At 39.8% G+C, this 16,065-nt stretch overlaps 1 protein-coding gene across 1 annotated transcript in view; it reads right to left on the reverse strand.

Annotated features, from left to right (window-relative positions):
- The window catches only part of rngtt (RNA guanylyltransferase and 5'-phosphatase), a 194,252-nt gene that overhangs the window by 152,816 nt on the left and 25,371 nt on the right, over window positions 1-16,065 (reverse strand). The gene's annotated exons all lie outside the window — the stretch shown is intronic.

Below are 16,065 nucleotides of genomic sequence, written 5' to 3' on the forward strand. Positions count from 1 at the left end.
AAGTAGAGAGAAAAAGAAAGAGAAAGACAGCGAGAGAGAGAAAAAAGAGAGAGACAGACAGAAAGAGACAGCAAGAGAGACAGACAGAAGCAGAGAAAAAGAGAGAGAGAGAGAGGGAGAGAGAGAGGTAGAGAGAGAAACATAGGGAGAGAGTGAGTGTGCAAGAAAAGAAGAAACCGAAAAAGAGTGAGATAGAAAAAGGGAGAGAAAGTGTGCAAGAGAGACAGATAAAGAGAGAGCAAGAAAGAGACAGAGAGAGAGAAAGAGACAGAAAAAGAGAGACAGAGAAAGGGGCAGAGAAAAAGAAAGAGAGACAGACAGAGAGAAAAGAGAAAAGCAGAGAGAGAGAGAGACAGAAGAGAGAGTGAAAGAGAAAAAGGAGGGAGAGAGACCCACACACACACAGGAAGGGGGGGGTAGGGAGAGGTAGAGAGAGAGAGGTAGAGAGGTAGAGAGAGAGAGAGAGAGAGAGAGAGAGAGAGAGGGGAGGGAGAGAGAGAGGGAGAGATCTTTTCTTTTTATAAAACAAAAAAATAAATCGGTAAAAAGTGTTTGTGTTTGAAATGCTGGACGTCCCTTTGTTTGAAAACACGCCCAAGAACACATTAAGGCCTCCAGCGTCCCTGAAATTATTCAAAGTCACACCCCCTCCTCACGTAACACACACACACACACACACACACACACGGCCTCTGTGAATGTAGCACACTACGAGCCCATTTCCATAACGCTCTCCGTAATGTCCTCAAATAGACCAATTATTCCTCCTCAATAAGAGGCACACTTTCAGAAACATGATGGAGGCCATCTCTTGCACTCCCGCTCTCTCTCTCTCTCTCCGAGACAAAACAGCCTATTTTCCATCATGTGAGAGAGGTGGCATTGTTGTCAGTCCTTGGGGAGAAGGCTACAGCTCATTACATGGAGAGCAAAGCAGGAAAAACAGACTAATCACACTGCTCACAATCTGATAATGCAACAGCACACGCTACTGCAGATACTTCAGACCCATCACAACACTTTCACAGTATTCCACTCCCAAAGACCTTTTTATTAGCCCAATGCAACTAAATTAAGCTATTACAACCCCAACCTCTCATGACTACCTACAAAACACACATTCAGGGCCCATATCTTACATTCGACATTTGTAATTTATTAATTTCCCTGAAGTCCAGGACCTCTGAGCACCAGTTTTTTCATGACCATTCCAAACTTGTGTTATCCCTCGCCTTTAAGACTGGCATATGTAAATGACCTCTGTTCTGACTGGTCGTCCTGTATTGAGCCTCGTTCAAAAAGCAGTTCAGGCTGAAACACTCCTTATAACTTCAATACGAATGGGCGGGGTTAAACTGCTGTAGGTGAATATATGAGAATGCACTAATTTTCAAGACATCACAAAACTATGGTTTCAAATCGGGGTGTTTCCTGTTTAGTTTCCATATATGATCTAAATATTGTGAAACCTGAACATTGTTTTCATAATATATCATTTTAAAAAAAGTGAGGAAAATTCAGTTTTCCAAGAGATGCCAATAATATCCGCCTGCAGAGTCGCAGAGCCACAGTTTCATGCCAGCAGTTTCACTCCAGCAGGTTCAAGTTTACTGGCATTCACTTGTTTTGGTTTTTCTTAGCAACTGTTAGGCTAATCAAACTTTTCAGTTGTTTTATGTGGGTTTCCAAAAAATTTATGATACATTTGCTTTGGGCTAACGTTATAGTTTAAGCTTTAGGATAAAACAAACTTTGGTTTGAATGCATATAGAGATCCACAGGGTAAATATTACACAAACTACAGCTTCTGCAGCCTGGGTGAGCTAATTGGTTACAGACACCCCAAAATCGGTCATGGGTATAATGTTCTATGGAACAAAATGGGCGACATTGCTCTTATACTGGCAACGGTATCCCTTTCTGAATGGTACACATGGCTACACATACAACCAGCACAAATAGTCCCTGTTTACATCAGAAATGCTATGAATGAGGAGAGCGGCCGCTGGTTGAAACGCTCAACTTTCCAATAAGGACCTTCCTATAAGACGTGCTTCACTGGCCTGAAACTACAAGCGTGTAAATCTGCAGCTCTACGCCTCTGCAGTCAGAACCTTCTCAAGAGATGGACCCTTTAAGCTCCTCTACACTCTTGCACAAGTCTCCAAAAGTGCTGACAGCTTTGTCCAAAACGTATAAATCTGCATGATTTCGAAACCTGACAAATGCAGAAATCTTACTTATCACGATGAATATAAATGGTGCAAAGAGAAACTAAGCAGAGAAAAACAAAAACAACACCAGCAGAAACAAACATCACCATTACATTACTCTAAAAAACCCTTTATGATTTCATTTTAGATTATTTCAAGCTGAATGATTACCAGGCTACGGGACCTCCCGCTGACCAAGGTCAACAGAGTTATTTACAGTCCCCTTGAATAACAGAGTAATCCCTCAGGAGCAAAAAAAACACACACTACAGCAGCATTACTAAGGGCAAGTGTGATAAATGAACTGCACATTTCAGCTGGTCTACGATCTCGCAGCACTGCTGCAGTTTAAGCATTAGAAGGTCAGAGTTATAATTTTTATTTCTTTTTGCTAAATATATAATTTATGCAACACAATTGTTAAAGATGACCTATTATGCTCATTTTCAATGTTCATATTTTTTTGGGGGGGTTTACTAGAATAGATTTACTCGCTTTAGTGTTCCAAAAACTATTTATTTTTCTAATACTGCACATCTTTTTTCACACACTGTCTGAAACACTCTGTTACAGTACTTGTTACAGGGGAAACACTGAACATGTTCTGACTTTTTCTTTATATATATATATATATATATATATAAACAAACTAATGTAATTGATGGGTTTTCTTTCTGGAAAACAGGACTGCACTCATAACAATAACTCTCAAATTTAATAGAATAATAAAGATTTAAAGATTAGAATCTGTGCTTTCAGCTGAATATTTCTGCTTGTTTTAAAGAGCTAGGAGTGAGAAATAGAACATAAGAAATAAACCATGGAAGACTATCAGGGTTAAAAGCCTCTGCTGCAGTACCAAGCACTGATCAGCTAACTGATTCCTAACAGACCATAAACGCTTTTGTTAGGCCTAATGAAGTTTGTGACCACAGGCCTCAAGGCCGGAAAACCCCGCAGAAGATAACAGAACAGGGCCCAGAAGAGCGTGTTTCAATCAGCTTTCAAAGGGTGATGGGGCAGAAAAGGTCATCTTCCTCTAGTTTACCAAGCTTAATCATCAAACCACATCAGAACAGCCAAGCGCCTTTTCATTTCTTTTGTCTCGCTGATGCACAGAGGGATTCCCAGTGTTCCGAGGGCAGATCCAATCGCGTTCACAAAGGACGCACGCCACCAAGGGAAAACCCCAAACATTTGCAAACAAGAGCATCCAAAGCCAATCACAACCGATTGCTTGGCTTGGCTTGGCTCAGCCTTGGCAGAGCGCCGGCATCATGCTGGGCTGAGGGGTCAAAGGTTAACCAGAGTCGTGAGCCAGTTATCAGCTGACCTGATGCACGGCTTAACCTCGATATGAGAGGACCATCATGGCACCCTTATAAAGCAGGCAAAAAAGAGCACAGAAAGTGGCCAGGCAGCAGGTTCTGATCACTGACGCATCTTTTTTCACTCTGATTTGTGTTTAATATCCACATATGAATGTGGTCCAAATCAATTAAATGAGAATTTCATAGATTTTTTTTATAATTCAGCCACTAAGATGTAAACAAAGCCATTCAGTGTTTTGGTGTGAACTACTGCATTGTACAAAAACTCACCTAGACACAATTGTTCACAGTGGCGGTGACAGGAACCAGATGTCCGAAGAACAATGCCTCTAAGAGCTACCTAGCATTACCTGAATAGTGTGAGGTTTTGGCTTAAAAGACACTTTTAAAAGCTATTCATAGTTTAGAGGTACATGCAGGGTGTTGTAAGGCAAATCAGACACCAACGAAAACCACTATCAACACTACATATAAGAACTCAGAAAACGTCTAGATTTACTGGTGGTTTTTGATATCAAATAAAATGCCTATATTTGTATATCGTGACATCCTGGTTCCTATCATTGTCACTGTAAAGAACTCAGAGTCTGTACGTTTCTCCCATTCCATGTAAGTCCCATTCCATTTTATTTGTATGGAGGTTTTAACACAAAGCAGCTTTCCAGAAATATAACTCCAGACCCCTAATGAGCAAACCGTGGGCCACAGCTGTAGCGAAAAACATGCTTACCTTGCACACCATTGGCCAATTTGAGGGCATGTCAGCGAAATGCAAGCAAGTTTATCCACCCAGATCTAAAAGTGAATGCTGAGTTTTAGGCAAGTTCTGTGTGCAGATGAAATGCAGGCCAGAAGAAGCTTTGGGTTACCTTTTAAATAAGGTAATAACCTCTCGCCAACTCACGTTCTCGCGCTGCTGTGACGTAAATGCAGCATAAGAGCAAGAGAAAAAAAACAGTAAGAGAAACCAGGCCTCTGCTGATGAACTCATCCCGCTCTAGACTGCACCAGATAGCAGAATTATGATAAACAAAGGAGAATTATGATTAAACCAATAGGATTAAACAGAGGCATGTAAAGCAGAAGAAAGATCTGTAAGGTAAACCGATGACTGATGTTAAAAGATTATCCGAGATTGTCAGGAACAGATCTGGTAAATCAGGATTTTAAATTTCAATGCTTTCCTTTTTTGTTTGGATATGCACCTCATTCCTGCACCCCATGATGCTTTGAGTGACTTATGGACAGAATATCAGGTGAAGCATAAACAGGCAATCCCAACATGACAGAAATGTGAGAATAAACAAAAAAAATCTAAATAATCTTTATTGTTAGGATGCTTAAATCGCTGTTGTCAGATCAAAACCTCGTATCTCCAAAATGGTGATTTTACAGGAGAAGAAAAAAACATAGCTTACTTTTAATGTAAGTCAAGGGAACCAGACTTTTTTCAGGTTATTTTGAGCCATTTCCTTTGGTCCATTCATCATGACATTTACACTCAATGTAAAGAGCAACAGGCATTGTCAAATTATGTCAAAAACCGAAAAACATCAAAAATGGAGATACAAGGTTTGGTCCCGACAGCAGCGAAATGCTTATGTGCTGATGTTTGTGACCAATCTGTCAACAGAAACCTGAACCTGCAGGACAAAAATGCTTTAGTCAGAGGATCCTATTTATAGCCTACACAAACTGTTCAGACTAATATAGTCATTTCATGACAACTTTTTAATTGTGTGTACACTGAGAGTTAGATCCAGACAGAAACCTATGGAGCAATGCCATTTCATAACAATGTCTAATGTACAAACCATCGCTACTGCACCTTATATGTTCACCACTAGCTCAGAGCTGGATTTTGATGTCAGCTCTATTTTAGATACATTTTAACCTTATAACAGGCAAGCAAGTAACATTTTTTATATAACAGTTTAACAGTCTTTATATAACTCTTTTTTTTAAAGGCTTTAACTTGAAGCTTGTCTTGTGTTATTGTAGCATTAGCTTTCTAGCTTTCTGCTACATGTTCAGTCTACTCTTCTAAGGCAGGAATATAGCCAGTTATAAAGAAAATACAAAGTGTAAACCAGTTAAAGCGAGTCTATAAGCAGCAACCAATGATGTTTACCTCGCAGTTCATCATCTGGTCAAATTTAATAAGCACAGATTTCAACACTAACAACTGGGCTTTTCTAAGATATCTTTATGAGGCCACAGTCACGTCTGCTGAAGCTTGAACTGTTTTTGCATGTTGCTGGCATTGCTGTTCTTGCTTTATTCTCATCTTCACTCGGCTGCAGTGGCAGCCGCAAACCACACATTGTCCAAGAACACTTCAGAGGCACTACTGGGCCAAACAACAACTTAAAAAGTAAGCCCACACTTTTACTTCACTAAAATTTACATGCAAATTTCAGTCAGAAATCGGCCTTATCTTAGTACTGAGACTGCTCTAATTAAGGTCATTTATGACATTCATTTAAATTCAGAAAATCTGTTCTACTATCGCACAATCTCAGTGCTGCCTTTGATACCATCGACAATACAATTCATATAAATAGACTTGAGAACTGGGTTGGACATGAACTGCACTAAAATGGTTCAGTTCATACCTGCAAGGAAGAAACTACTTTGTCGAAATAGAAAATATTGTCTCTGAGAGAGTGCCAGAGACACGTGGCGTGCCCCAAAGGCTTGATTCTTGGGCCGCTCTTATTTAATTTATACATGCTTCCTTTTGGCCAAATCCTACAAGACTATGGAATATCTTATCACAGATATGCAGAAGACACTCAGATTTACTTGGCCTGATTCCCAAACAACCACATCCCCTTGACTCATTTTGTAAGTGCCTTGAGCACATCACTAACTGGATGGGACGAAAGTTTATTCAGTCAAATAAACACCATGTGAAAAATAAAGTGGATAAGGAAAAAAAAAAAAAACCTCCAACACCTGCCATTCTACATCAACCCATGGTCACTTTAGAATGATGTCAAAATCAAGTCTAGGTTTCACCAATACAAATATCCTATTTTCTATTCTTTTAAGTCACTTGTAGTCAACCTGAAATCAAAATTGACCTTTTTTTCACCTTTTAATTCATGTTGAGCATGAGTCATCACAGTGACGCACAGACTACTATTAGACTATAACAGGGCAATGTGGGTTTCACACCATCAGGACTGAATTGTGGATTAATTATTATGCCTAATAGTAAAGCATGACTGTTATTAGACTGTCATGAGTCACTATTAGCATAAAAGTACCTCCTCAATCTTACTTAGTTTAGCACTAACTTATATATGCCCTTATAATCGTCCTCATTAGGAGCTACCTATAATTTCTGATCAGTGCCTGTTTGTTTACTGTTGTGTTGATAATATATGTTCCACCACAGAGAACCATGCAAAAGATTTCCGTTAGAGTGTACTGGTAAGACTGAAAATAAACTGAATTGAAATGAATAGATTCATCATATTATTTATCATGGAAAACCAAATGTTTCACATTTTTTGGACAACAAGGAGTTTGCTTTTGTGTGTGAACACTGTTAAAGTTTCAAAACATACCCCATTCTTATAAGGAAACTAAGCTACAATAACAGCCTGCTTTGAATTCACTGTTTTTGTGCTGTCACATATACCATCACATCTATATAGAGTCATACACAAGTTTGAACACCCCTGGTCAAATGTTATGTTTTGTTCATTTTCTTTTTTCTTTTGTTCATAAATTTAAAAATGTGATTTGACCAGGGGCACCGAAACTTTTGGATACACCTCTATATATACACCTACTCAGCCTAAAGCAATGTAGCTCCGGCCAGTCACGCTGAAGCCGGACTGCTTTTAGAATGAGAAATCATACAGGGCCAAACAGGGCAGCCCATCAGAACAAAGTTCATTTACATATATCAGGCACAGGTTCAAAAACAGGATAAATGGAGGTTGGTATATAGTCATGTAAAAGCAGATTACGACTGTTTTTGTTATATAAAACCACATCAATTGATGATATGGGCCTTTTAAAAGACAACGTCCCTATTTCCCCATAATTTTCAATGAAATTGGAAAGAATTTCGCCATCCTCTAATACATCGCCTGAGCTTTCATTACATCACCATGCACCAGTGGGTGGCCATGTCACCTCACCTTACCCTACCACCCCCACCCCCACCCCCCAAGCAAAACACTAAGCCCTATGATTCCCGTTTCATGTTGACTTTAATAACTCTTTGCGCTCTACAGTTCCCATCACATTTCACTCGTTATGAAAAAACACACACACACACACACACACACACACATCTTCTAAACCGCTTATCCTACTGGGTCATGGGGCGAGCTGGAGCCTATCCCAGCATTCATTGGGTGGAAGGCTATGAAAAAACATCACTCTAAAAATGTTAAGAAAACACTGAGATGCAATTTTCAGGCCTCTAGTGGACGCACAAGGGTGTGAAGACTTTAATGGAGGATCAGAGTATTAAACAGGCTTTAGATCAGGGCAGTCAGTGGGGGGAGGCTGTCGGCTCAGCGTTCTCCTGAGCTAATGAGAAACTTCTCACTGTTCCTGTGAACGTGTTGAGCACCATTTCAGATCCATCACAGCATGCTAACAGCGCACTCCCATTACCTTCAACTGCTTTAAGGCTTAAGTCTCCTGCGCACGCCATTATAGTAATGATGAGAAGATCCAGAGGAAAGATTACCATGCTGATTTTAGATGTGTGTAACAAAAAGCCAAAAAACTGAGCAAGTAAGCAAATTGGGTGTATTTTCTTTAAGCCTAAAAAGTAAAGGTAATTCGATCCAGCCGTTACATAATTTTTCTCTATGGTCTGCCACATATAGTGCAATGCAAATTTCAAAGATCACCCTTCCATTTATTACATTTCCAGTGAATTTTTAATGTGACAAAAATGATATAACAATTAAACATAATTACATTATGTCTTTAGTAGTATTTAGTGTGTCCACCCTTTGCCTTTAAAAAAAGCTTCTGTTCTTTCAGGTTTTGCTTTCAGTTTTTCAGTGAAATCTGCAGGGATATATTTTTACACCTCCAAAGTCCAGTCTTAGAAGTTGGTTGCATTTTCTATTTCTCACAATCCAAGTAGTCCCAAACACATTCAACGAGGTTGAGGTCTGGACTCTGAGGTGATCAGTCTATTGTTCTGAGAACACGAATGTTCTTCTTTCTTGTCTATTTCCTTTTCTCAGGACACCTGAGGATTTTTTCAGATCTGAGGCAAGAGTGGAGCTTGATTTTCTCCTCTCTCAAAGACAAAATCTGATGGTGACAGTTTTGGTGGTTGTTAGAGTCCCATGTTCTCTATATCTTATAACCATTTTTTGAATGGATATAGAAACTACTTATTTTCCCCGTTGGATTATTTTATGTCTAATCACTTCAGAAATATCTCCTGAAGAATGAATAAGCTGAACTTACTGGCTGTTTTGACTGGAAATTACATACATGAAGGTTTCTCTCTGACTTTTGCACAGTACTGTATTTAGTAACAGAAACATTTTTAAATGCTACACACTTTTCCAGATGCAGAATATTAACTGGCTTGTCAAACTAGTCAAAATACGACCCAGACAGTCTGAAAACATCCTATCACCACTTCAAACCTGGGAAGCAATCTGTCTCTGCTCTGAAAAAAGCAATTCAAATCACCTTGCCTATGCTTTTTCTCTTTTGTTTATCCTATCAGTCATGGACAAAGCGCTGAATAAGAAACAATACTTTCATTTCAAACCTAAAGGCTCTAAAAACACAAATTATTTGAAAAACTGTCAGAACTGGACGTGAAGCTTTCACTCTTACTGCTGAAGGACAGCAGTCTGCCCGTAAGTGTGTGCGGATTTTGCTCTTCACTAATCCCTGATAGCGAGCAAGTGCATCTCTCTGTAAAATTCTCCAATAGTTGCACTCATGAAATATTCAGACGTATATTACGAATGGAGCCGTTTATGGCCGATGAGCGGAATACTAACTTGGCCTCGCTGCTGCTGTTGGGCAGACATTTCGCTCAATGTTAAAACATACACCTCTACTTCAGCTCTTAACAACGAACCATCGGCTGCAAAAAAAGATCATCACAAACTCTAAAGTCTGGTTAGCATAGACCAACTGTTCCTGATCCATGGCAGTTGCTCAAGCTCGTCATCCGGCTCATCGGTTTCTTTCCGGGACACCTGTAAGACCAGCTGCCATCTTCAGAAGTGCGGTGGGTTTTCTGCAGAGTCAGAGCAATTCAGGCCTACAGCTCCAACTGAAACAGGTTATTTTCAGATTATCGCACAAGCAGGACCTGGCAATGCAGTCAGTACAGCATGTATTTTTAAAAATGTCTAATGTTAAAGGGGAAAATCAACTGATTTTTTTTTATTTTCTGTATAAATCAATCATTAAGATGTAAACAAAATCATTTGGTGAGTCTTCATGTGAAATGGTCATTGTAGAGTAGTGATAAATCTGGTTAAAAAAAACAGTAAAAAAGTGGTAAATATATAATAATGCTAACCATACACTAGAAAACCTTGAAAATACTTTTAAAAAGACTAAAGTGTGACACCCTCTCACATCTTCAGACAATGTCACAGAGTGTTTAATCACAGACTATGATTTTGCAAAGACTGGGGATCTTGTAAGGTCACTATTTGAAGACTGCAACTAGATTTTTGAGATTATTTCCCATCACGCATCTGGTGGAAATTTACAAGAAGAGAAAACCTTTCCCTTCTACACTCTGCAGTGGTACAAACGGAGAGACATGCTGGCTGGGAATGCCCAGGCCAGTTCACTGCAGAACTGCATATTCTGGCATATCAGCGCTCTGTATTAACGAAAAGTCGTTTGGTGTAAGGCCGGCAGATGTTTTCTTCAGCTACTATTTTGTCCTGCATGAGCTTATCCACTATTTAAGGACTGGGTTTAGGCCAAACTGATATCTCAGAAGAACTGTTAATGTCTCGGGCATGAGGCAGCATATATGTAACCTTTTTAATGTGTTAACTTTCTGTGAGGGAGAGTTTAGACGCATTAATGGGTGCTTACACTGAATTTTCATCCCTATTTTGACATGGAAGAGTGACAGTTTGTAAACACAGTTACAAACAGTTACAAACAGTTTGTAACAAATTTCAGAACATACTGTTCTCTCCCCAGGCCATACATACAAATTAAGCTGCAAAAACAGCCTGCTTTGAATTCAATATTTTGTCATTAAAACCAACACATTTAAATATACCCATCTGTCTAGCCTACAGCAGTTTAGCCCCGCCCATTCACGCTGAAGTTATAAGGAGTATTTCAATCAAGAAGTCTTTCTGAACCAGGCTAATACAAGCCAGACAACCAGTTTCCATATATTAATTTTAAAGGCACAGAAACAAAAACTTTTAAAAAATGAATATGCATATATAATATTTAACTGTCCATAAACAAAACACACACGTTACAAGTGGATTTCAAGTGAATAAAATAAAATATGTAGAATGTAGAATATGGGCTCCTTAAAAGCTTAAGATGTCTAGTTACCGTCACCACCACTGTGAACTATTCTAACTCAGTAAGTTTCTCCAGAACAAAGCATTTCACATCAGACCACTCTGAATGACTGTTTATTCCTTAAGCATTTAATTAAGCAGAAAATTTAAAAAACTGGTGGAATTCCCCTTTAAACCTTACAAGAAGCATACCTTTACTGTGCAAAGTTGCAGCATGGTTTGAACAAAGTCTAGACCTAACAGCCCACTGGTCTAAACACATAGATGTTATATTACAATTAACATGATGTTCAATTATAATAAGAAGTTCAATCCGATTTTTAAAAAGAAGGATTAAAGAATGGATTTCAAAGGTCCTGTAGCAATATTTGTCTCGCTCGCTCGCGCTCTCTCTCTCCACACACACACACACACACACACACCTACTCTCCTCTGACAGCTAGTGTCAGGCTTCTCTTCTCCAAGCCTTAGTGCAGAGGCCCTCAGAGCTAATGAGAGACCATTAGCCAGCGGAGTGGTGTCCAGGCCCGCGGAGCTGAGCGTCATGTTTGTGTGCGTGTGTGTATATCAGGTTCTGAGCTGCACAGCTCACTGCCATAAGTAGCGGTGCTACTCCGCGGCCGGCTAATGAAAGCCTGCCCGTCACCTGGATGTGCTGAAAGTGGAAAGGCTGGCGCTAAATGAAGCTTTCTGTCACCACTCCAAACTGCCAGACAGGACAGTGTCCTCAAGGAAAGGGAAAAGGCCAGGCAGAGGCTGAGAGAGTGTGAGGGGCGCTAGAGGAAACCTCTGCAGTGCAAGCATGGCTGTGGCAGGGTGTTTGTACAAGTGCCAAACTGTTAACTGGCACACGACATTGTGGTCTACTTCTCCATTATTTCGGCGAGGCAATACAGCAACAACACAGAGCAGCATCTTTCACACTAGTTTAGATAGCGGTAGTTTAAGTTACCAGACAATCCAAAAGCAGTATTGCTCTAGATCTGGGGTATCAGACATACAGCTTGTGGGCCAGGACTGGCCTGATTATGGCTCTCGAGGCCCATAACTGACCATCTGCAAAATTATGATTAACCAATCAACCAATCATTGCTTAGCCACTGTCTGTAAACGTTATTAATTCCAACTAGGGAATTAAAAGCTCTGGGAAAACTCCTAACAAATGTGCATTAAGAACAGAAGTGGCAGAAAACTAGTCACAATTATTAGTCTAGGAGACATGAAAAGGTGTTAATAAAGCAATAAGCTGCGAGAGGCCATGCGTTACTGCTACTGTATCACTTAAAGGGTGTTCTTAGGCAAGACGTGAAGCTTAGTGCCTAAAACTCCCTTCCATGTGATAAAATCCAAGTAATGCATAGCCTTAAGTGGCTTATTGCTTTTATAAAACAGCAGCCAACACGAAATATGATAAAATACACAATTTTGCAGAACATAACTTCAGTTATTATCAATAATCGACATACACATGTATTCCACCAGGAAATACAGTTCCTTTAGAGTATTATATCGTTGCCAAGCAACCATGGACTGCTGATTGAGGAGAACACTGGGTCGCCCATTGCTGTATATTGTGGTCATTTCATGATTTTTTAAACTTATTGTCGTATAACACTGAACATATGATAACACAGCAGTGTCTAATGCAAAAACATTTGCTTTACTTTTTGGTCACCAAATTACCACCCAGTTGTATTTAACACCAATCCAGCTGGGCCTAAATCTCAAAAGGCTCCCTGCTCCCTACATAGTGCACTACGTCGAAATTTAAATACTGGATCCTGCACCCCAACAGTGCTTAATATAGCTAAGAAATAGTCATTTGGAACTCAGCCACATCCATACTCGATAAATGATGCACTATTTGGCTGTAGAGACTAGAATTTCTAAACTTTCATAGCTAGCACACTATTTAGGGAGTACAGAGCCGATTGGGATTCTGCCTGGATTTGACCCTACTTCTGACTGAAACATGATCATTTAAAGTGACATTCAAGTGACATTTTCAGAAATTTATACTGCAGTTTTACAGTTAATCATACAGTAAGTACTTTAATTCAAGCCTGTGATAGGATGGAGCTGAGCTATTGCACTCCTGAAGCTGAAAAAGCTTTGGCTTAAACTATGTAAAACACACTCACAGCTCAGTTTCAAAAATATAAACAAGCATCAACAAGGTATGCTGAACTTATTCTAGGTTACTGTATTTGCCAACATTCATTTTAATCTGATGTCCAATCTTGCAGATTAATGTTAAGATCAGTTGGCCAGCCAAGTCAGCTTTTTTAGTTTCAGCTGCTGACAGGTTAATAAATTAGCCAAATTAAACAGGACCGCTTACATTTGGGATAAAAACATTCTGCCTGCAGATGAATCTCAATGCACTCATATGCATGCAATCCTTTGCTTTCTTTAAGGCTTGCTTGTGTAAAAGACGATATATCCTCTTTAAAAGTCTCAGAAGACGCTATATCCCTACACATCTCTACACTGCTCATTCAAAACTACATTTATTGCTTGCAAACTGTTTGTCGACATAGCGGTGTGCAAACTACACTAGTGATCACAGATGAGGCTCACACCCTACACGATATTTCACCTGGAGAAATCTGTGACAAAGTAGACCTGATGACAAAATCCCACTGACTCACAGAAAGTGTGTTATGTGCCAAACTGGAGACTGAGACACTTGCTGCTGTTGTTGTTTTCACATGAAACAGCAAGGAGATATTTATATAGCCTTGTCCTCGGCGTTAACAGAATGCGAGTGGCCATCGCCAGCACAGAGGAGTCAATGTTTGCGGATTCTTTTCCCCCCAATAACCTCTTTGTTCATGTTTTGGTTGTTCATGCCTTACTCTCTCAGAGATTCCTCTCACGCTCTGATTGGCTACTGCTCATTGCAGCTTATGCTAATTGACATAAAGGTGTTTAAGATTCAGCGCCAAGAATTTCAAACATGCCTAAAAATACTGGAGCGAGAAAATTACACTGGTGAACCGTCCACGTTATCCAAGAAGTTGTCACTGGCGTGTGCAGCGATTTGCAGTCGAGCTGTCACACGTCTCAAACAGTTTCCTCCCACTGGACAATTAGGGCTAATACTTAGCGTAAAATTAAGACCTAACGCTAATTTAACTGTAGCTTGACAAATTTCTGTCCAACCCTGACAAGCAAAAAATAAGATCAAATAAACAATCATCATATCGTTTATACAGAAAAATAAAAAATAACCTACTTATCAGCTATTCAAAATTAAGTTTCAGTTCCACTTTAAGTAATTTATTCACCTATAATTACATACATACATACATACATACATACATCATCTAAACCGCTTATCCTTCTGGGTCGCGGTGGGGTGCTGGAGCCTATCCCAGCTGTCATTGGGCAGAAGGCAGGATACACCCTGGACAGGTTGCCAGTCCATCGCAGGGCAGACAGACAGACATACACATTCACACACTCACTCATACCTAGGGGCAATTTAGCATGTCCAATTGGCCTGACTGCATGTTTTTGGACTGTGGGAGGAAACCGGAGTACCCGGAGGAAACCCACACAGACACGGGGAGAACATGCAAACTCCACACAGAAATGACCCTGGTCGCCTGGCCGGGAGTTGAACCCAGGCCATTCTTGCTGTGAGGCCACCTATAATTAATATCCCAAAAATTTTACGTTGGAATAAACTTTACGTAGCCTAACGTGTTGCTGATTTTGTACATTTCAGTGCTGCAAAGTACTCCTAACATTAGTGATTTTAGTGCAGGGCTCTGAACCGGTTTAACGTCCAGAAAAGAAAACCCAGAACAAGCATATTTTGCTACACTCTCAGAAAAAAAAGGTACAAAACTGTCACTGGGGCAGTTCCCCTCTTGTCACTGGGGTTTTCATTTATATTGTTTGTACCGTGATGAATGAAAAATGTACCTACACACTACCTTTATTTGTAACCGTGTAGGAACAAATACGCAACCGAAAACACAATCAACAATAAAAGTTCCATAACAATAACCTTAATTTTAAATCTGTTACTGCTTAATAACGTTAATTTTCATTCTGTGCAGCTCTTTGTTATTATTTATGCCTCACCTAGAAGTGGACAAATGTTTCTGGATCAACATCACATCTTACGTTATTTCAGTTGATCATTTTACACACAATGGGCCTGAAATTTCACGAAGATTCAGTTTTCATGAAGATTCTGACATTCACCAGTGTTTTCTTATTTGGGATTTGTTCTTTGTCCAAGAACAGAATCTGCGCACACTAAAGAGCACAAAGGTGTGAACAATTCTGTGGTCTGAGAACACATCATGAATCTGGCGCAGACTTTTTCTTAGGACCTTTCTCAAGAACTAATTTAAGAAAAAAAAATAAAAAGAAAGGCTTTATGGATATTGCATTTTGTTCTAACCAGTTTAGGAACTGGTTGGAGTTGAAATGTAAGAACGGTAAATATTGGTTCTGCTTGGAGTGAACTCATTTCATTATAGTCAGTCCTGCTACCGTGTTCCAGATTAAAAACTGCTTAAGGTAATGAAAATATGATGGAAGAATAAAGTAGCAAGGAAAATTAAACTGGTGTAAATGCAGCCCAAAATCCACTGAGGTGGGACCCATTAAATTTTGACCAGACCAGAGTCTGCCAAATATGTGAGAAATGTAGGGTTTGGACAAATATCTTAGACTCTACTTTTCTGTATAAGCAGAAAGGCACAGTGCTGACTCAGTTCAAGAAGAAACAGACATCCAAAATCCAAATAGTCCAAAACAAGCAATCAAGATAGTCCTAGAGCTGCTGCTGCATCTTCCTTCAACCATATTAGAAGTCCAATTACTCCAGGTGTGTCCAGCTCTGGAGGGCTTTAGTTCAGCACAGTTTGAGTAGGGAAATCACCAAACTCTGCTGGACTCCAGCCTTCTATGACTTGAACTGGACACCGCTGGCTTATCTGCATGAGGTGAAATAGAGGGAGATGTCACTAACTCCTG

The sequence above is a fragment of the Colossoma macropomum genome, unplaced genomic scaffold, assembly GCF_904425465.1.
Source record: "Colossoma macropomum unplaced genomic scaffold, Colossoma_macropomum, whole genome shotgun sequence".
NCBI classification, from domain to species: domain Eukaryota; kingdom Metazoa; phylum Chordata; class Actinopteri; order Characiformes; family Serrasalmidae; genus Colossoma; species Colossoma macropomum.